The sequence below is a fragment of the Python bivittatus genome, unplaced genomic scaffold (assembly GCF_059951505.1).
Source record: "Python bivittatus isolate LINGU-HERP-01145 unplaced genomic scaffold, Pbiv_v1 ctg000180_np1212, whole genome shotgun sequence".
In the NCBI taxonomy this organism is placed as follows: Eukaryota; Metazoa; Chordata; class Lepidosauria; order Squamata; family Pythonidae; genus Python; species Python bivittatus.
Genome location: NW_028277047.1, coordinates 4,597,364 through 4,619,249, shown reverse-complemented (window position 1 = coordinate 4,619,249; position 21,886 = coordinate 4,597,364). Strand labels below are relative to the sequence as shown.

The following is a 21,886-nucleotide window of genomic DNA, read 5'->3' as shown; positions in this document are numbered from 1 at the left end:
GAACTGGCAGGCCCCCAAACCCAAAGCCACTCCGTCTTGCCAGGGCTCGACTGAAGCCTGCTGTCCCCCATCCAGACCCTCACGCCTCCAGGCACCGGGATAAGGTGTCCGCAGCATCACTTAGTTCACCAAGGGCAGAAATGGATAATTGGGTACCATCAGCGTTCTGATGAGATGTTAAATAGGAGCGGGGAGAGCACCACAGTAGGGGCCGAGGGCGAGATCTCTCCTCCCCAATCCCCGCCGGCCGGAATCAGCCCCGGAGAAAGGAGGCGAGCCGACTCTTCCTCCTCTCTCCCCCCTTCCCCGCTGTCTTCATCACAATCTGGAGAAGGGAATCTTTCATGCTTCACAGAGATAGAAGGAATCGCTGACTACTATTCAGAATACTAAAAAGAGGCGCTCGGCCCGCTTCTGCCTGCTGCCGAACCTCCTCCTCCTAAAGCCTCCGTCCTCCGGATATTGCCAGCTTCCCTTTAACAGGCCCGCCTCGGCTTATCCACCCATTTTATCTCAGCAAATGACACTTCGGGGGGTGGGGATGGGGGGGAACTCATGAATAATCCATTTCTCCTGCATCTGAATTTGGATGCAAGCAGCTGCCTCAAGCAGGCATCTTCTAGATAGATCGGACCGATTTGCACCATCCCTAAGCAGCCATTAGTCTCCCTGATCAATCATCTACGACAGTGTTTCTCAACCATGGCCACTTGAAGATGTGTGGACTTCCACTCCCAGCATGGCTGGCTGGGGAATTCTGGGAGTGGAAGTCCGCCGGCTGAAGAACTCTGGGAGTGGAAGTCCACACATCTTCAAGTGGCCACGGTTGAGGAACACTGCTCTAGCCAGCCACGGCCTCCAATCCAGGGGCACTCTACCTCTTTCCTTTCCGAACAAAATTGAACGTTTTAAAGAAAAGGATATGAACAAAAGGAGGTAGAAGAAGAACATATAAAAGAAATCAAAGAACAAAGTACACCTGATGTGTGCAAATGAGTAGATGAAAAATCTAGACTATCATAAAGACTCTTTTCCAGCGTCTTATTAATTACTGAAGATGATATAGATACATTAATTAGAAAAAGGCAACACATCCCTATTTAATTTTAAAATACAAACACCTAACCCAGTTTAAATCACTCCACTTCCCGAGGCCTAGATATTGAGGATAAAGGAGAAGAACAGGCAAGAAAGATTGCCAGGGTTCTTCCTCCCATTTCTGTCTCCGTTCGAATCCCTTTCTCTCTCTCTTGCACACACACACACACAGAGCAAAATAAGTCTCCCACAAGCGTTGGCATATCATATTTCATTAGCTGGCCTCCTCAATGCAGGGCAAGGATGCGACACCTTTTCTGGGTGAAAAGCCACACTTTGAGCCATGCGCTGGTGGAATTATTGGGGAAATTGTTATTTTCTCCTGCAGCCAGAACACCTAGTGCCAAAGGGGGGGGGGCGGGGAGAGGACTAAGTCACATCAGCCCCCGTTGGTGCATGTCCGTGCTGCCATCAAGCAGGAATGACACGAAGCACCCAGCTTTCTTTGAACCAGATCCACGCCATTTTCCAGACAATCAAAATAAATCTGTAGAAAGCAAGCTCTTGTGGCCGTCGGGGGAGAGGGGGGTCTTAGGAAGGGAAGAGAAACCACCACAAAGGAAAACCACCTGCCACTTTCAAAGTCCCACCGCCTCCCTTTCAGCCCCCTGCTTTCTGTTGGATATTAACAGAATATCAACAGATTCTGTTGTCCCCCTTGCCTGCCTCCCTGAGGGCTAGCAGCTTACTTTGACGCGCATTTATACGGTAGGGGGAAGGAGAGGAGGCAGAGTTCATTTGCAGAAGACCGCACCTAAGCCACGCTGACCTGAAGGGGTAATTACGATGAAATCCAGAACTCATTTTCTTTCATTTCGGTTTCACTGAAATTAAATGTGTTTCCCATGGGGACTTCACACGCCTAGACTTTTCACCTTCTGCCAGGCCACTGAAAGCACAATCGGAGTTGAGAAGCCAAAGGTGCAGCTCTATTAAAGCGGAGCTATCCAACCTCCCCTAGATGGCACCAAAGAGGCCTCTTTCTCACGCTGCTGCCCTCTCGTGGTCCTCTGGACTGTGTGCAGCCCAGATCTGATTGCCCCAGTTGAAGACAGTGGGGAGCTGAGATTGAGACTGCGTTCCTTCGGGCCATCCAGGAGGTTGGACAGAAGCTAGAGGATGGATGAGTGCCTCCTGGACCATCCTGCTGAAGGCTCATCGAAGATGCAGAAGATGAGTTGGACAAGCTGGAGATGCTCTCAACCCCGATTCGCCTGGCTACTCCAATACGGAGGGGAACAGATCTGGGGTTCATTCGCCTCTGGTCTTCGAATGGTTTTGACTGTCGTTTTAGATCCTTGCTTTTACGTTATCGCTTTGCACGGGACGTACTGCGTCTTCGTCCTCCACGCTGTTTTGGAAAACCATTCCTGATTCATTAGCAAAAGGGGGTGGGGGAAGAATTGCAATAAATAGATCAACCTGCAAAAAGGGGAATTACTAGCTGCGGGAGTGGGGTAGGGGGGAAATGGTCTTGGGGCAGGGAGGAGGTAAAGCTTTTCAAGTACCAAAGGTGGGCCCTTCTCCGGCCCTCACCAAAACAGGCTGAATAAATTAAGAGAAGCAGAACAGGAACAGAACCATTTTGCCCGGCTGACTTCGCGTCTTGCGCAATTCATAATTTCGTGATGCACAATTCCCGCTCGCTTAGTCCAGAGATCCATACAGCCTTCATTAAAATTGCAACTCGTTCTTCAGGCTCGCAATTCATTTCTTCACTTACTGATTTAATTGGTTATTAGGCTGGCAACTTGATTAAAGGAACGTTCCCCAGTTGAGTGTGGGAGTTTTAAGCCTCCAAGCGTGCAATGGGCGTTTTCTCCTGGCCAGATCTGCATCGGAACAAAATCAGTATTTCTGACTTTTTTGTCCCTTTTATGAAAACATGTCAAGGGGGGTGGGGATGACAGACTCTTCAAAGAGGCATTCCGAGTCAGTGTTGTGTCGGATAGCCTTATAAATCAGCATTATAAACAAAAATATGCTTTATTATAGGGCTGCAGATAAAAAAAAAATCCACTGGATTAATAACAGCACCGTTTACTTGATTCAAAAGCATTACATCAGTTTTTGACTTCTTGTCCCATTATTAGCTATGCATCACCTGTACCCTTAAACAGGAAGAGGTCAATGTGATTTCCCCCCCCTGAATTTATTTTTGGAGTCTTAGCTGGGAAGAACTGGATGAAGACTTATTTTTAAAAGCAGTTGGGGGGGGGGGCACCAGCTTTCTTCAAGTTCCTATGTTTTTAACCCAAATTGTTTGGTTCAAAAAAAAAAAAAAAAAGCAAATTTCTCCTCCTCCTAGTAAAGTCACACATTTGTTCAGTGCACATGGCCTCGTACCAAAATCACTCTTGTGAGAGTGAAAAGTTGTTTTTCCTCCTAGGTTGCTTATTGTAGCTCCCGACACCATCACACTTGGCTCTTTCGCGTCACGTTTCCGTGAGGTGGGGAGAGTAGGAGACAGAGGGGCCTGTCAAAAAGGCTTATTTTTTTATCCCCCCAAAGAGCCAAGCTGGGAAAGAGAGATTGTTGAGCGATGTCTTTGTACTGCTAGAAGGCTACCGGTGAGATCATCCAGCTGTACCCTTTATCCTGGGAGGTGAGATTCTGCCTATGTTCTGGGCAGGGTATAGTTTGCGTGACAGATAGAAACAGAGCAAAATACAGTATGGAGTGAGAAATAGAGAATCTGATCATTGTGGCCTACACCAGTTATTTTTAAGGTTCTGCATGGGAGGGCAAGGAGGCCTTGTTCGTGACTGCAAACTTACAGGTGTGAGGATGAGAGGCATTGCGCAAGGAACCCAGCGCTCTGTCTTCAGGGAGGGAGGGCAAGGGGTTAGAAAAAGCAGGCGTGAGGATGCCAAGAGGGCTCACACAATATATCAAGTCCTAAACGAATCCGACGTGCTAGGCAAAGGCAGACCACGGTCCAAGTTCACCAACTTTAGCTTGCTCTGCAAATACGAGCTCTTTCATTCTCTTCCCACCCGTGACCTCTCCTTCTGCCTACCCATTAGGGTATTTTTTACACATTTATTTCACCCCTGATTTGAAAAGACCCCTCTCTCCTGAAACCCCGGGCGAAAGAGATCCACGGCCGTCCCTGGTATAAGGCAGACTTCCCCAACTTGGTGCCCTCCAAATACCCCAGCATTCTAGGTCCCAGAATTCCCATCCAGTAGGGCGCCTGAAGTCCCAGCGCAGCCGTCGGCCTGCGTGAACCCTCGTCTCTATCTCAGGACCCTTGCTTGCCTACCCCGGAATCAACAGGCCGTGACGCTGCCAATGGGGGAAACGTGGCCAGAGCGCGTTTTGCTGGGTGAGTTGGAAAACAAGGGAGAGAGAGAGAAAAAATCTTTTGGGGACCTGGCTTCGTGGAGGGAAAGTCACAAACTGCTGAAGGGTCTCTGTATGCCTTGGCTGGCGAGGAGGAAGGAGAAAGTCCTGAGCTGGCAGACACATACCATCGCCCCACGGCACCTACTCCTGATTGGCTGGGTTGGGGGCCGCCTGCCAACAAGGAGGGCATCTTTCGGTCACCCACTTCCCTTGATAAGGTCTTGGCTTGTCTAACAGGGCAGCGCTCACATGCCTGTGTTTATGCGCCCCTTGCCTCCATGGGTGATGCGTAATGGGTCTCCAGCACCATCTTCTGGCCAGGGTAAAGCAGTGTAGCCCCTTAGACTATTCAACATGGAAGCAGCATCTTCAGGGTGACTTTATGGACATATCCACGTAGGCTTCAATGCATGGCAACAGCAGGGAAGCAGTTCTGGGTCTAGTTTACAGTCTCACAATTCCTGGTGGTCTCCTATCCAAGCACACCCCAGTTCCAGCTCAGCTCAGCTTTTGAAGATCAGCCAAAACCAGCCAGAGGGGGTCACCAGGCTGGGCTAGCAATTAAGTAACCCCTTTTAAAAACCAATTTACCAATTGGCCTCTCTTTGGGGGTGTGGGGAGATGTTGCACCCCTCCATCTCCCCTGACCCCAGAGGCAGAGATTTCAGAATAAAAAGGCACCAAGTGGAATTCCACAACTGGAGTGTTGCCCTCCTTTTTCACAGCAAATGGTCCTCTAATGGAGATTCTCTCCCTAGCAGACACTTTGGAAGGGCTGCTGAAGCCCTGCAGAGTTTCAGGAAGGGAAATGTCACAATCTGGAAGTTCTCCATCTTTACTTAGCAGTCCCTGGACAGGTGGCCAAGTGGTGGTGGTGGGGGAGGCAGACAATTCAGCCGGTCCTAGTCTGCTTCACAGCGCATTGAGCGTTCATCGCAACCCCCCCTTGGATCTCCCATCTTCCCGTCTAAATCAGCAGCTGCCAACTTTGTGCAAACCAGGGTCGCCTCCTTTGCGGTAACAGGTCTCCAGTGTTTAGGCAGAAGGTGGAAAACAGCTGCCTTACCTAACCCCCCCTCCCCGCCATTCCCCAACAAATCATTTCTGATGGCGAAGAAAGGCCACTGAGACAGGAGGAAGCCCCCATTAGCGACCTTCTCTCCTGGTGGGGGAGGCAAACCGTGGCCTTTCAAAAGGGGTGCATCGGCCCCCCCAACTCCTCCAAAGACTGCCACTCAATGTTTGACAAGGCAGGAAAGGAACATTATTAAATAGACAGGGAACATCTGTAGTGGTATGAGGGAATGACCTTGGGAGATGGGGAAGAGCCAGGGGAATCGTCAGATAAAAGGCAGCTTAGCCCACAACAGGGGGAATCGTCAGATAAAAGGCAGCTTAGCCCACAACAGGAATGAGGGAGAGGCAAGCATCTCAGAAGGGACCCTCCCTAGTTTCTTGGGCTATAAAGGCGAGGGGGGAGAGAGGTACTTTCAGACTTGCAAGATTCTGTTAATGTAACATTACAATACAGCTAGTACTTCTGGGTGTACTTCCTGTCTGGACTACCTTGCAAGGCTGGCATCATTCCATTTAAATGCAAATTAAATGACATTTTTTGGGTTGTCTTGGCCCTTGCCCTTTTGCGGCAAAGAATGCCGCTCAGAAGACAAAAGTAGCTTTGGCCCCGATAGCACTGGGCATCCTTGATCGACCGATATCGATGCCTGGTTGAATTGGGGGGCCCTGCTTATTGTTTTATTGCTGTGTAATTGTGATGTTATCGAGGGCGTTTTATTTTTAAGAGCGATTACCTGTTAAGTCTCTCGACTGCAGCAGGTCCACAAAATCGAGCAAATGAATGAGTCGTTTATAGGGGTGTTACAAGGTTTGAAACTACAGAATGAGCCTTCCCTGAACGTAGGACCAACTTCCTACGTGACATGACATGCTGACTAGGGCATTGTGGGTATGCTGACTGGGGCACGGTGGGTATTGAAGGTAGCCTGGGAAAGACCATATTGGATGGCATTTGTGAACCACTCTGACCATTCAGAATAAAGATGACGACGACGCTATATGGAACTGTGCGCAAAGGTTTTTCATAATTTCTGACACGCGGCAGAAAGACTACGCTGGAATATATGACGCTGAGCGTGGAGCGCAATTAGCCGTTTGACACTGTGGTTTTCTGGGTACTAACTCAATCTGCGCATGGCTGGGGAAAGAAAAAAGGAAAGGGAAGAAAAGAGCTATTGGAAATCAATATTGGGAATTATTACAAAGACAGTGGAGCATTCTCTACCGCAGCCAGCAACGTGCTGCTTATTGGGTTTGTTAAAAGATAACACACGTTGCGCGTGTTGGGAATTTAATAACAACTGCTAGAATATGTATAACAAAGAACAATACAAAACCCAATGAAGAGAGCTGGAAAGCCCTTCAGTGAGTGAATGGCTGAAAAGATCTCAGTAAACACCATTTATGAACAGACTGTAGTTAAATGAGTTTGGGAACCTTTCAGGGAGAGGAAGATTATGGACGCTTTTGACTTATCATTGGGAATTCATTTTATAATTGGGACACAGCAGAGTAAAACTTTTGCCTTTGTTACTCCATTGATGTTCGCAGCTGCGGCTTCTCGGATCCTTTTACTGGGATTTTTGCGGTCAGTGACTTAATAATAACCCCTTGGGGAGTTTAAAGAGATTATTGGAAATATTATTGGAAGCCATCTACGCTAACACCAGGATGGGTAAAGAGAGCACTCTGTTCAGGAGCAGTCTATCTCTGGATAACAGTTGCTGGGGAGAGGAGCACCAAGGGGAGAAACGGTTACCCTTGACATCTGATTTTTGGCTTTCTGAAGGCGTCTGGTTGGTTGCCACATCTGTAAGGCTTGAAGGGCTGGAGACCGTCACCCCAGAACATCTGGAAGATGCCAGACTGGGGAAATAGGCTGAGGTTAGGGCCGTCGGTCCCCCTGTCCCATGCAAAGGATGTGCATCTTCAGAAGGACAGAATAGGACAGTGTTTCTCAACCTTGGCAACTTGAAGATGTGTGGACTTCAACTCCCAGAATTCCCCAGCCAGCATGGCTGGGTGGGGAATTCTGGGAGTTGAAGTTCGCTGGGTGAAGAACTCTGGAAGTCCACACATCTTCATGTTGCCAAGCTTGAGAAACACTGGAATAGGAGCATGGACAGATGAAAGGGCAACAGACACAACGCATATCAAGTGTAAGGAACGGGAGGCAGACCAGATGGAAGTGAGGGACGGAGGCCATCTTCTCAACAGGGGGCCCTCCTTACATGATCCCTGGAGAGCTTTCTTTGGAGAACCCCCAGGCCAGCTAAAACCAATCCGTGTTGGCAGGCATCCCATTAGGAGTAACTTACAAACCCAGGAGGAGTGATGGAGTTAAGGTTAGGGTTAGGATTAGAGATCACCTTCTTCAGAGTGGAACGATCCTCCCTTGAGGCCCACAGCCCTGTATGCTGGATTAGACCCACAGGTTAAGGCTAGGGAGAAGGTTGACGCGAAGGGCTTGGCTTCCCCAAAGCTGCTTGTTGAAGGCGTAGCAGATCGTGCCTGGAAATGGCGGTGAGACAGCTTAGGCTGAAATATGGCCCGATTCTGACACCCAGTTTGTGCCTGGCTCTAATTAACTGCTTCAGCTCTTCTCCAATTAAGGCTTTCTCTCTCTCTCTCTCTCTCCCCCCCCCCTTTCCAATGTGTCAATTTTTGCAAGAAATTGCAAAAACAGCTCATTAGCAACCTTTCTCCCGCTTGATTTATCCGAGCAGCATCGGGGGGACGTGACATATTTCAAATGACAAAAATCGCAGGCACTGTTCTCAGCAGGTGAGAATCTTCATGTCAAAGACGGAGACTGGACGAGGAAGGCTACAGAGGGGGCTTCGGACTGAATCTGGGAGTTGCCAGCCACATCTTGCCATTGAATTACAGTACAGGCCCCCTCCATTCCCAGTTTCTTCCTTGGCCTCTCTTGTTCTTTCCAACAATCCCACATGGCATAGGGCCGGGGTACTTGAGGGACCACCTGCCTCCCATAGTGTAATGGTATGTGGGAAAGACCTTGGGAGACAGGGCGAAGAGATGCTGGTAAGGAAACAGTCAGATAAGAGGGAGCATAGCCCACCGCTGTATAGTGGGTGGGGTAAGAGGCTCAGAAGGGACCCTTCCTAGTTTCTCGGGCTGTAAAGGAGATGGCGGGAGATATGTACTTTCAGACTTGCAAGATTCTTTTAATGTAGCTTTACAATACAGTAGAATTAGCTCATCTGGTCATGCTTCCTGTCTGGTCTACCTGGGAAGGCAGATACATAACATCTAACCAGCCAATTTGATCTGGGTTCTTTCGATTAAACAATGTCATCTCTTGGGACCTCAGAAGTGCTCCTTCTCTGTAGCAGCACCTGCCCCCTAGAACAAGGTTCCCCCCAAGATCTGGAGGGACCCCACTCTGCTGTTGTTCAGGAGAGCGGCGAAGACCTGGATCCTTACCCAGGCCTTTGGCGAGGGAGACCCCTCACTTCATCGCGCTTGCCATCTTTTATCTTTAATTGATTTGATTGTAATTTCTTTAATTGTTGCAAGTCATCCAGAGTCATTGAAAGTTGGGTGGCAAACATGTTTAATAAATTATTATTGTTGTTATTATTAATCACCTATCTGCTTGGCTTTGAAAATACCAGGTTTTTTTCAACCTTCTTCCTAGTATTTGGGATGTGCCTAGTTTCATGGGCTTCCCACCTCCAAATGGCAGAAAAATGTGCCAAATTGTTTCGTTCCCGGGGGTGCCCCCAAAGAGTTATCTGGGCTTCTTTAGTCCCCTGGGGAGACAATCTTCCTACCCCTGTCAGAAGGAGAGTCAATTCCACGAACCGGGCGTGTGGAGACCAACATTCCCAAACCTTGGAGCCAGCATGTCAAAATAGGACTATCTCGGCTCGACCCTAGAAACAGGGGTGCCAAGCAGGTTGAGGGTGTGCTCCATGGGAGAGAAACCATCATTGGTTACCTGCTATTTTTGAAACGGGCAATGCTGCAGGTGGATTAGGGCTGCAAAAATCCTAGCGAGGTTATTTTATGCACAAAGATGGAATGATTCAGTACTACCCACAATGGAGGAATGGGTGGTGAAGATGATGGAACTTGCTGAGATGGCTGAATTTAGCCACCAAATCTACGTTTATTGCTGACTGGAAACCCCTTATAGACTTTTTGCACGAAGCAAAAAAAAAAATGAACTTATGATTTACCGCTTTGAGGCTTAGACAGGATAGATAATAGAAGGAAGAGAGTTATGGTGTAACCATCGAGTAAGAGGTAAACTTATAATTGTACTTATAACTGCTATAAAGAAGTTCGGAAGCTACTTTTCTTTTTAATTTTTCATTTTTTTTTCATTCTTTTCTATTTTTCTTTTATTGTTCCCCCTTTCTTGCACTTCCAGCTTTCTCTTCAATTTCTTTTTCTTTTCTTTTTCTTACTTTATATTAGTTTGTATTAGTTTTTAATCTTCCTTTTTAAAAAATCTTTAATAAAAATCTCACACACACACACAGATTTGATAACCTGAAGATAGACAGACAGACAGAACCACTGTTTCTTCTCCAACTAGGTTCTTCTGCAACTAGGTTTTTGCAGCAGAGGCGAGCCTTTAACAAACCAACAAACCCACTCTCCCTAATTGTTGGCCGGTCAACTCACTTACAAGCTCTTGGGAATCCCACTGGAATCCTATGTCTATGAAACAGCTTCTCCCTTTGCCTGGGAATGCGTGAAAAATAACAACCCCGTCGGCGATCACACAACATTGCAGCTGAGAAGTTTGGGAAGAGCCAACAGCAATTAAGAAAGGATAATAGAAAAGGCCACTCTGCAATCTGTTAGAAAACACACAAGTTGGGTGGTGGTGGGGGGAGAAGGGGGAAAGATGACAATCATGGTTTCACAAGCCCTTTCGGGGTGAGCACAGGGCAGATTTTGTCTACGGACCTGAATTCAGAGGGCAACTGTGGTGGAATACCGGTTGTCAAATGATGGGAAGGACTCCAAAGTTTTAGTTCAGAGATTTGGGGGGGGGGGGCAGGGAGGGGAACTTATGCATTTTTTGAACCCTCCCCCTGGTTTTCAATGCAGGTCTTGATCTGCCAGCCAGAAGGTGCCAGCAGAGGGCAATGAAGGGGAAGTGTGTGCGTGCGCGCGTTTTAAACACCTTTTGCTGCTGAAAACCCACCCATAGTCTTCTCTGCAAATCTGTTGTGTTCTCTAATGGAGTATGTTGAAGTATACGTGGGGCGGGGGGGGGCAAGTTAGCACTACACAAGTTTGTCGGCGCAGGCATTGTGATCAGGACTGTTGGCAGTTTCAGAGGTTGAGTCAGTGGGGAAAAAAGCAGGGGTGGGGGAATGAATGAATGAAATGAATGAAAAGGCTCGAGCTCACCTTAGAACCACAGGATCACGACAATTCTACAGAAACCAAACATCCTACTGAAAAAATAAAAGCAATCATCATCTTCATCATCCCCCCCCCTCCTTTTCCTCCCCTTGTTCCCAAGTCAGAATGGGAAAGTGAGAGATCTGCTTTTTGTAAAAGAAATGATGTCAGACATTCTGGCGCACTTTTGTGTCGTATCCGGCTTGATCCTTTGGAGAAGGTGTTGGACTAGTTTCTGATATGGCCCCCGGATCTGCAAATAGCCATTCCTGGGCTTAAGAGTGTGACAGTAAATTTGGGGGATTGGTTTATTCACCGTTATGCATTCTGCCTTTTAATCCACGGTAAACCGCCTGGAGCCATGGTAGGGTTGGTGTTTTCTTTTTGTTTTGGGTTTAATGTGGATTTTTGAGGCAGAAACACATAATAATTGATGAACTGGAGTGGTGAAGAGAAGCTTCTCTGGAGAGAAAGAAGGAGAGACACAGAAATGCGCACAGATATATGATCAGTCTCGCATTGATGTGCTAGTGTTGTTTTACTCCATCAACTTTTTTTTTGCATATATATAGATTTTTAAAAACCAACCTGCCTAGTGGCTTTCTGTATTATATATCGTTTTGCAAGGAGCGTTTCCTTTTTAAAAATTCCCAATGCTTCTTAAAATGCAGCTTTTGCAAATGAATGTACAGCATGCCCCTTTGGGGATCCACGTTCCCCAAATACAAACAGATATTTGAGCAAGGAATGGCAAATGCTTTGCAGGATCTCTTCCTGCTGTTGCCCACTTGTGGCTGGGTGGATTTTATGTTTGCTGAAAACGGTGGCGCTTTCCCTTTATCTCCCTAGAAACGGGGCACCTCAGCATCAGCTCGGTGAGTTTTTATTCCTGGTGTGAAGGGTTAAGATTCAGTTCACAAAATAAGCAAAGGTTAGCACTTACTACCTTCCACCGCTTGCTGGTTTAACTGAGGATCAATTTATTAATCTGGAATTAAAACAAAACACGTGTTCTCCTTCTGATTGCCAAAGCAATATTTCTAGAGCATGACCGCCCTCCATACATGCACAGACGTCAACTTTGCAGGCCAGGGACATTCCCCCGTTTTTACTCCTAAGTCATTTTACATTGGACCTTAGTTAAGCCCCTGGAAGGGGGGGGGGGCAGTTTTAAAATAGTCACTTGCTTGATCACCCATGGTGAGTACCAAAATCTCTCTAGGTGATTCAAAACATAGGTGCCCTTTTTCCTCCTTTTCTAGTTATATACAGATAACCGAGATTAAAGAGGCACGTCGTCAGCTTGCAAATCCTACTGGCTAATTTGCTAGGTTGATTATTCAGATTTTTCCAGAGGCTGAATTATGACGGGGAAGAGATTGGGCAAAGTAGAAATTATCTAAGCCCTAGATTTACATGTCAATGCAATTCTCCTCATCTATGATCCAGTTACACAGTTAACTTTCAACTGTAACTTTAATTCATGATACATCTCTGTAGAGCAGTGTTTCTCAACCTTGACCACTGGAAGATGTGTGGACTTCAACTCCCAGAATTCCATGGCTGGCTGGGGAATTCTGGGAGTTGAAGTCCACACATCTTCCAGTGGCCAAGGTTGAGAAACACTGCTGTAGAGAACTGAAGGAGCAGTGAAGATACAATGGAGGGGACCGACAGCTGTTCCCTGTCCCAAATTTGCACTTCCCTTGACAGATAAAATTCACATGCTGGCAATTTGGGGTGTCCACAGCAAAGTAGCTAAAAGACAACCAGCATTGGCACAACACCTTCCCTGTCCTGCTGCTCCCACTCATGGGTCACACCGTCCCCCAATCTATATACATGCAAAGTCCCCCCCCATCTCGGGGACATGGACCCGGAGAATGGCCAGGCGCTAAATCACCCAACATGAGGCCTGGGGATTAGTTTTCGCCTGCAAATCACTTTGAGGGAACCCCGTTGCACCGCACGGCCAAACCTCAGCCATTTGTGGATCCGATGGGGATGTTTTCCTTAGCCCTGCATTGTCCTGTGCAAAGGTCACGGCTCCGGGAGCAAAAGAGGTTGCACGGTTGATTTATTTCCAAGCAAAACGCTACAGGGAGAAAATAGAGAGGCCACGGAACGCTGTAACTTCCAGCTTAGAGTCGGTGGTTCACTTCAAATTTATGCTGGAAATGCGAACAACGAAGAGGGGCATTTTATCATGCTCGGTGGACTTGTAAAAAAGCCAGAAAGTCTTGGATTCAAATGCATTCACTAATTCAGAAGATTTTAAAGGTTAATATCCAGAGGCTTTTCTTTTGGGACTGATGGATAAACAATTGGACAAAAAAACCTTGTTTTTATACGTGATAACTGCAGCGAGATTATTATATGCACAAAGGTGGAAAGATTCAACACTACCCAGAATGGAGGAATGGTTGGTGAAATTGATAGACCTTGTTGAGATGGATACACTAACTTCTTCGATTAGAAAAAAGACATTCTCTAAGTTTATTGCTGACTGGAAATCCCTTATAGACTTTTTGTGTGAAACGGAAAAAAATGAACTTATGATTTATGGTTTGGATGATTAGGGGAAAAAAATTGATTATAGAAAAAATGAGAGTCATGTTGTAACCATAGAGTAAGTGGTAAATTTATGCCTATAACTGCTGTAAAGAAAATTGGACACTATGTTTTTATATTTTCTTTTCTTTTCTCTGCACTCTTGGCTTTGTCTTTCTTTTCTTTCTTCTATATTAGCTTTTTGTTAATTTTTATCTTTCTTTTTTAAAATGTTAATAAAATTAATTTTAAAAAAAGAGTTGGTGGTTCGAAGCTGGCTGGCATTCAGAAGGTCGCAGTAATGGTATGTAGGAATGACCTCGGGAGACAGGAGGAAGAGCTGCAGACTAGGCAACAGTTAGATAAGCAGCAGCTGAGCCTGCAGAAGGAATGGGGACGTGGTAAACATCTCAGAAGGGACCCTCCCTAGTTTCTTGGACTGTAAAGGTGAGGGAGGAGAGAGGTACTTTCAAACTTGCAAGATTCTGTTACTGTTTTTTTTTTTTAAAAAAAAAATCTGCGCTCAGTCATTACCGACTCTGCAGTGACTGCTTGGACGACTCCTTGCAGTTTTCAAGGCAAGTGTTTCGGAAGTGGTTTGCCAGAGCCTCCTTCCTAGAGCAGAGCCCAGCTGGCGAGCGCAGGAGGCGGGGTTTCCGTTGCTTTGCGCCCTTTTCGGGCGAGCGCGGTTTCGCGCTTACCGGCAACTGCTCCTGACTCCTTTTGCAAGGCGCCACCAGCATTTTTCCTCCCACCGGAGTGAGAGTACCCATTTATCTACTCACGTGAGTTTTCGAACGGATGGGTTGACAGGAACAGGGGAGGAAACAGGAGCTCGCCCTGTTAACGCGAAGGCTGGACTCGAACCGCTGAAGCGTCGACCATTTCTGGCCGGCAACTTTCAGTGTCATTAAGCCGCTGCGCCACCACGTCCCCTTACTGTAACCTTACAATAAAGATAGAGCTAGTACTTCTGGGTGTGCTTCTTGTCTGGACTACCTCACAAGGCTGACAGTTACCAGCTTGATCTCCGCTGCCCTCTGGGGGGAGCTGGGAAAGGCCACTGCCCAAAACACTGGAGACCCCGTGGCCAGACAAATGCAGCTGGGAGACCCAAACCATTGAATCGGGTTGATTCTTACAGATGAATTTATACGTCTTGTTAAAACCTCATCGGTGCCTAGCTGAATGCCATCCTCATTTAATTCACCCAGCCCTGATTTAAAAGCCAGAACAAAGTTATGCTGTGGGTTAAAATTGCATTTGGAAAAGGATCGTGGTCCTGCAGGGTCTATGCGCACTTCCAAGTGTGTCTCATACGGCTGGCTTTGTACGGCACAACACTTTAAGGTGTCAGCATGCGTGTTTCCATGTCTGTGCCATGCGCTAGAGGCAATCTTCTCACAATCTAGGACAGCGACAGTAGCTGTTCATGCAAGAGACATTTTAACAAGACTCAATGTTAAAATTAAAGTTAAAATTACCAGCAGTTTCCAGAGATTGATTGACTGATTGATTGATTATGCACCATTGTCGTTTTTGACTCCTAGCGACCACATAGGTAGAATTTTCTCCGTGATGATTTCATTAAGGAAGAACACAAAGTTATTTTCTCTCTCTCTCTCTCTCCCTTACCCCCAAACCAGAATTATGGAAAAGCACTTTAACACAATAGGAATGGACAGAATCTCAAAGCATCAATTACAAAAAGTTGCATGACGTGGAACAGCACATATATTACGACGGTATCTTTAGCTATCCTACATCCTTGGGAAAGATCCAATAGTCAAAGTACCAAATCCAATCAGACCTACCTGGTAGAATGTGTGTAAGTTACAACAGCAACAACCACAACAATAAATCCCTGTTGTTTTTCTGGCATTCAGATCTCCTTCACGCGTATATGCACATACACCATTCACTTCAGCCTCTTTGGATCTGCATAGATAAGAACATGACTTGGACAACCTTGAGAATGCTATTAAAGAGGTAGCTGAGAGCCTTCTCCCATATCCAGGGCCCTGTATAAAAATTAAAAAAGCTGTAGGCACCTGAAAGAGCCACTCTAATATGGGTTTCCTACTACAATCTTCTCTCCCTTCTTACTCACTTGCTCTGCCCTGTAGAGAGAGAGAATACAGACAGGTTGAAAAGGCGGTGTGACTTTCCTTCGATCCAAGTGCTTGGATGTAGACAGTGTGGGCAGAGCCAGGATACAACCTCACTTCTTTCAAGTACATGACGATTCTCCATGTACAGGTAGTCCTCACTTACCAACCACAATTGGGACCGGCAACTCCATCACTAAGCAACATGTGACTGCACCCAACTTATGACATCAGTTCCAGCCACAGTCATTAAGCCAATCACCTGCAGTCATTAAGCGTGATGTCAGGTGACCACAACTTGCGAATTCCTGCTGATTTCCCCATTGACTTTCCTTGTCAGAAGCCAGCTGTGAAGGTCGCAAATGGCAATCACGTGACCGTGGGGGATGCTGCAACCGCTGTAAATGCGCGCTGGTTGCCAAGCGCCCGAATCACGATCACGTGAACACAGGGACGCTGCAACGGCCGCAACTTCGAGGACTGGTCATAAATCTCCTTTTCGAATTTCGAACGGTCGCTGAATGAGCAGTCCATAAGCAAGGACTACCTGTATCCAATTACCAACACCCCTTCTGTTCCGTTGCTGTACCTCAAGCTTTGGACTGCAAGGCCGGGACAGACCAACTTTGGAGTTTGAGTTCCCTATACATTCACTTGAGTTTTGGCCAAACTTGCTAGTCAGCCATGGGGCCGATAAAGCACAGCCTCAATCCCATGGCCAATTATTTGTGTGCATGCAGAGGAATTCCCCATCCAATCTCCTTGATCAGGGCAAGGAGATCCAAAATTGGTGGGTGGACAGCCAAGGTCTTCTTCAGCCTTCACGTCCATTTCAGCCCAAGAAGAGTAAAATAGACAATGGTGGGTTTCAGGCACCTACACTTCTCAGTGAGAAGTCTCACTGCTTGTGTGCTTGTGTCACTGTTGTCTCTCCTGACATCGCTGGGTGGCATAAAATTGTTCCCCCTCCAGGACCAAGAACAAATGTCAATTTCTCTGGGGGGGGGGGAAGAGAGAGAGAGAGAGAGAGAGAGAGAAAAGGCAGGGGGAAGAACTATTTTCTCCTCCAGGGTTAGCTCGCCAAACCTGAGACCTAGAGACCACCAGCCAATCAATTTGCTCTGCCTTCACAGCTCACACGTTGTGACTTTCTGTTGCACAGCTGTGTGCTGGGCACGCCAGAGACCATGTACAACTACGCTTCCTCTTCCACATTCTCTCCCGCATGAACAAATACCGTGCCAGAGGCTCCAACGCGTTTTAAAGCCTCTTGTGTGAAAACACATTTAACAGCTCACAAAGAGTGCGAGCCAGCCTCCCTGTGTGTGAGTGTGTGCGTGTAGGCATGGGTGTGTGAAGAGGTGCAAATTCAGTCACTGCCAATCCAGCCGCTACAATTTGGGAGACTGATTGCAAAAAAGTGTGCCTCTGTGTGTGTGTGCGTGCATGTGCACACCTTTGGGTGTGTGACCATGTGACACACTGCATCTCCTGGGATGCAAGGCTGAATTAGAAAGGGGAAGGGGCTGGGCCATATTTCCCACTATAAGTTCACATTTTTCTGCAAATCTCTATCTTGACTCTTAATCCAGCCTCTGTCCTACTGCCCAAATCCTTTGCTCTGCCCTCGCCACTCAATTTGCCACACACAAACCTGTCAACACACACACAGACCTCCAGACACACAGTGGCTTTGGGCTGCAAGGACCTGCTGGTGTGAATTACGTACACTGTAAATTCCACTCCAACTCCACAGGCGTCAGGAGAGGGTGCTGGGAGGAGTGTATAAATTAGTTGCCTTGGTGCTGGCAGAGGAATTACATGTAAAAATGAAAGGTGGTCCAACAAAGATTGAGGAAAAGGTTTCAGCCCTCCAAGGTAGACCAAACTTAAAGACACACTAGCTAATACTACTTTTATTATAAGGTTATAATAACAGGAACTTGTAAGTCTGCTTTCCTACCGCCTCCCTTTATCTTTGTGGGAACTAGGGAAGGTTGGAGTTGAGACGCTTTCTCAAATTACATTTCTGCTCTGGACTCAGATTTCTCTTATCTGACCGTTGTCTTGGTCGCGGTTCTTCCTCCTGTTCCTCAAGGTTATTCCTTCTTCCCATTATATCAGGGTACCCATGTAAAGATGAGCCCCGTCAAATGACTGTGGTCCAGGACTTAAAAAAAAAAGAAAAACAAGAGAAAGGATGGAGGGCACAGGGGAACAAGTTGGTTCATAACTGAAGCCAGATTACGCCAAGATACCCAAGTCTGGAGCCATGTGTTTTTATGCATCTGAACCTGCAGAGCTTCTATTTCCAAGAAAGGATTTAGAAGACGGAACATGTGCTGGCTGATCTCTCCTCCATTCTGAGAGATCAAACCTTATGCAGCATTGCCCACACCCTGAACCAATTTCTCCCCATGGCTGCCAAAGTGCTAGTCCTCATGTGCCAGGCTTCCTGGTGCTCCTGAGGAGATGAAGGGGAAGATTCCTGGAGTGTAGGCAGTAGGTCTCAGAAGTCCAGAGGAAGGGGGCCAGCAGACCATAACTTTAAACAGTGGAGTTTGCCCAGAAGACCTGCTTGGAGGAGTCAAATTAACTCTGACTGTTGTCTAACCGAAGAAATATCTCCTTTCATTATTTGCACAAGTTGTCCTCAATTTGCTGAGAGAGTGAATTTGTGTCCTTTTGTATATGTATGTGTGTGTGTGAGGGGGGGAACCCAGTGTTTCTGAAGGGAAACTGAGGTTTATCCAGGAGACACCAGAAGACAAATGCTTCCTTTTAGAGAGGCCTTCTTCTCTGCTGAGTTTTATAAACAATACCCACATCGTAAAATGCAACCTTGGTTGCCTGATGGGCAACAAGCCTGTACTCCATTAAAACAATGCAAATGATGTAATGGTATGTGGGAATGACCTTGGGAGGCAGGGGGAAGAGCCACAGGAATGGTCAGATAAGCATCAGCTGAGCCCACAGAAGGAATGGGGACGTAGTAAATGTCTCAGAAGGGACCCTTCCTAGTTTCTTGGGCTGTAAAGGAGACGGGTGCAGAGGGGGGAGAACTGTACTTTCAGACTTGCAAGACTCTGTTAATGTAGCCTTACTATAAAGTAGAATTAGCTCATCTGGTCGTATTTCCTGTTTGGTCTACCTGGGAAGGCTGACATCTCGCAACAGAGGCTGGCAAATAATTTTGATTTTGCGGACCTCTGAGAGGGTCTTTTAAGAAATGCCGGTGTAGCCAAACTACACGCATCTTTCCACAGGATCTTTTTTTTTTCTTTCTGACTGGAAACTCAACTTTCTGTCCATTCTCCTGTGGTCCCTCTCAGTGCAGTGCTGCTTGTTCCTGCTAGGGGTGGAACAGAGGCCCAGTTGGGACCCTCCAAAACTTGAGCCTATTCTTGTTCCTCCTACTCCCTCCCCTCGCCAACCCATTCCTCCCACTGCTTTCCTGGCCTCCGGCACTCCAGATGTGGAAAGGAAACTGCTCCGGCTTCTTTTATCTGATTGAAGGAAGGATTTCACTGTGTAATCCGCTTATCCTTGAACGCTTCTCTTTCCCTGCTGTTTGACCTTGCAGCGCTTAATTACTGTTGGGGAGTGACCAGGAGTAGGTTTGGCAGTTATACCCAAGTTGGGGAGCCTCCCTCAACTGCAGCGCATAAACTCTGCTGCCAGCAAGACAATTGGAAATCTAGAACTCTGCCTCCCACCCGCCTCTCCTCACTTTGGAACAAGGAAAAGGCTGCCAAAAACGGTGTTTGCCGTGGCATAAGCCATGCCTAGTTTCCCCAACTTTGCTTTGAGAGCAGATCAAGCTAAAAACTGCAGGCAGGAGGCAGGGGCCTTTAGTATGTATGTATGTATTATGTTATCCTCGTGGAGAATAACAGGGCTCAGATCTTGTGGGACTTCCAGATCTGGATGGACCTGGCCAATCAACATCGTGGTAGTGGACAAGGACCAGAAGACAATGGTGATGATAGATACAGCGGTGCCAAGTGACAGCAACATCAGGAAGGAGGAGGATGAGAAGGACCAGGGCCTGAAGAAGGAACTAGAGAGATGTGGAAAGTCGAGGTCAAAGTCGTGGTAGGAGCACTTGGGGCTGTGACTCCTAAGTTGGGAGAGGGGCTCCCACAGATCCCAGGGACATCATCAGAGCGCTCTGTCCAGAAGACTGCAGTGCTAGGAACAGCTCAGTTCCTGTGCAGAACCCTCCAACTCCCAGGCCTCTGATAGAGGGCCTGAGATCGAGGAAGAATATACCACCCACAGGGGTGAGAGGGGAATTTTTATAGGATAATGTATGAGAGAAAGGCCCCATGGGGTGGGGCTCATGCAAGCAGAAAGTCTTAGAGATCTTGAACTGGAAATTGCCTTGAGAAACCTGTTCTTGACCAGGAGTGGCCTCAGAGCTAGGCTTTGCAGGTGAATGGCTTTGAAATGGAAGGAGGGCTTTCTCTTTTAAAAAATATCACTGGCCTGGTTTTAAATGGTCCCGTTCCTAGGCTGGCCAGGAAAGCAGCTTCTACTATTCTCTTTCACTCCATGTACTGGAATTTGCTATAAATTGGGAAAGACAAGTGGAGGGTGGTGACCCTCCAGATTCTGATGTTCATCTCCCGGCACTTGTCACCCCCAGCCGAGCGGTTAAAAGTTTCCGCATTCTGGCTTTCCATGAGATGAAGAGGGACAAAGTTTGTGGTGGGGTCCCCTGTGCGCCGTGCAAAAGGGCCTTGCTCCGTGTGGCCACCAGCCCAGTATTTATGCGTTTCCAAAGAGGTAGGGAAGGCAGAGGATGAAGCAATGTTGGTCAGAGTGAAGGCCATCCGAGGTGCCTGGGTGGAGAACACTGGCCAGGAGAGATGCAGGAATGAGAAAGGGCATTTTAAAATCCGGATGAGGAATGGGAGATCTGTTTGCGGTCCTATCAGGTTCTGTCGACTGCAGGAGAGACGGCAGAGGGGAGGAAGATGGACACAAAGCAGACGGAGTCCTATCTCCTTCCTTCCCGCCTCCATCCTGGGAAGAGCTGCCATAGAGACACCCAACAGCCTCAAAGGACAAAGATTTTGAACCCTTCCTGGGCCAGGGCATCAAGGAGAGGCAGGGAGGCTCCCCACGGGGCGACTAATAGACCAATTAAACTGCCTATAAAAATTTTTAATCAAGCAATAATGCACCTTACTTTGTTTAATTAGTGTTCTGTCAAGTGAATGAATATTTAAGACGAGCGCAGTGGAACCCCGTGCCAGGGCTGGCCCCCGGCAGGCAGGCGGGTGCAATTGGCGTGCTTGGCAGCCACATTTCAATTAAATTGACAGTCTCCCCTCAGGGATGTAATACTGATCGCAGGAAATGAGGCTATTCGAGACACGGGGCACCTGTGTGCCCAAGTGCAAGGAGGTGCCCGGGTCTGGCAGAAGCCATCTTGAAGGGGGTGCGTGTAGGTTTACATTTATCTAACTTATGCTGTCTGTGACTCAGCCCTGGGTGGTGTCCGAGGTTCCCCTCTTCTTTCCTCTGCAAAGCAACCTTTGCAGGTAGGTTGGGGGTGCAAGAAGGAGAGAGGGAGAAGTGTATGTGGTGCCCTTGGGCCCTGCTGGCACCCTTGCGACGGCTCTAATGCAGCAGGTGGCTTCAGCTTAACTTGAAAACCATTTGAGAATCCCTCCGCTCGTAGTTCTGCAAAGAAGAGGGTGGAAGAGAAGCTTTTTCGAGAGGAAGAAGGTGGGGAGGGGACGATGGGAGGTGAGGTCCAACAAAACTGGAGGGGCCTATGCTACCCAACCACGAAGTAGGCCACGGAGTCCAAGGCAGGTGCCAGACAGGAAAAAACAAAACCACCCCCTTTAATTAGGAGTGGCGAGACTATCTCAGAGAGAGAATCGTGCTTTGAAGTGCTTGGTGGCCGTGAATTCAGGCCTGGAGAAACTATAGCCCTCCAGATGCTATGGGATTGCTCCCTCCCTCCCTTGCCGTTCAGCCAAGAAGGGCATCTGTTGGAAATGTTGATGCAACAACATCTGGAGGACCACTGCTCTCCTCTCTCCCCCTTGCGCTACAGGCATTCCTCGCTTTCTTCAGGGCCCAGCCTTCTGCAGCTGCGCAAGGATCCTCCTCCCATCGTCCTGTTGGGGATGTGGGGGGGGGTTAGGTTGGAGAAGGCTGCCGTAGCTCCTTCCTCGGAGCCGGCATCCAACCGGAGCTGGGGAGGCGAGCGCTCCTTTCCGTCCGGCTGGGCCCTCCCCCTGCGGCCGAGCCCTCCGCGCCCGAGGAACGATGTGGTCCCACAAGGCCTCGGATAATTG

The 21,886-nt window shown here is 47.7% G+C and overlaps 1 protein-coding gene across 5 annotated transcripts in view; it reads right to left on the bottom strand.

The window, feature by feature from the left end:
* MACROD1 (mono-ADP ribosylhydrolase 1) overlaps nt 1–21,886 on the bottom strand; it is a 195,760-nt gene that overhangs the window by 77,497 nt on the left and 96,377 nt on the right. The gene's annotated exons all lie outside the window — the stretch shown is intronic.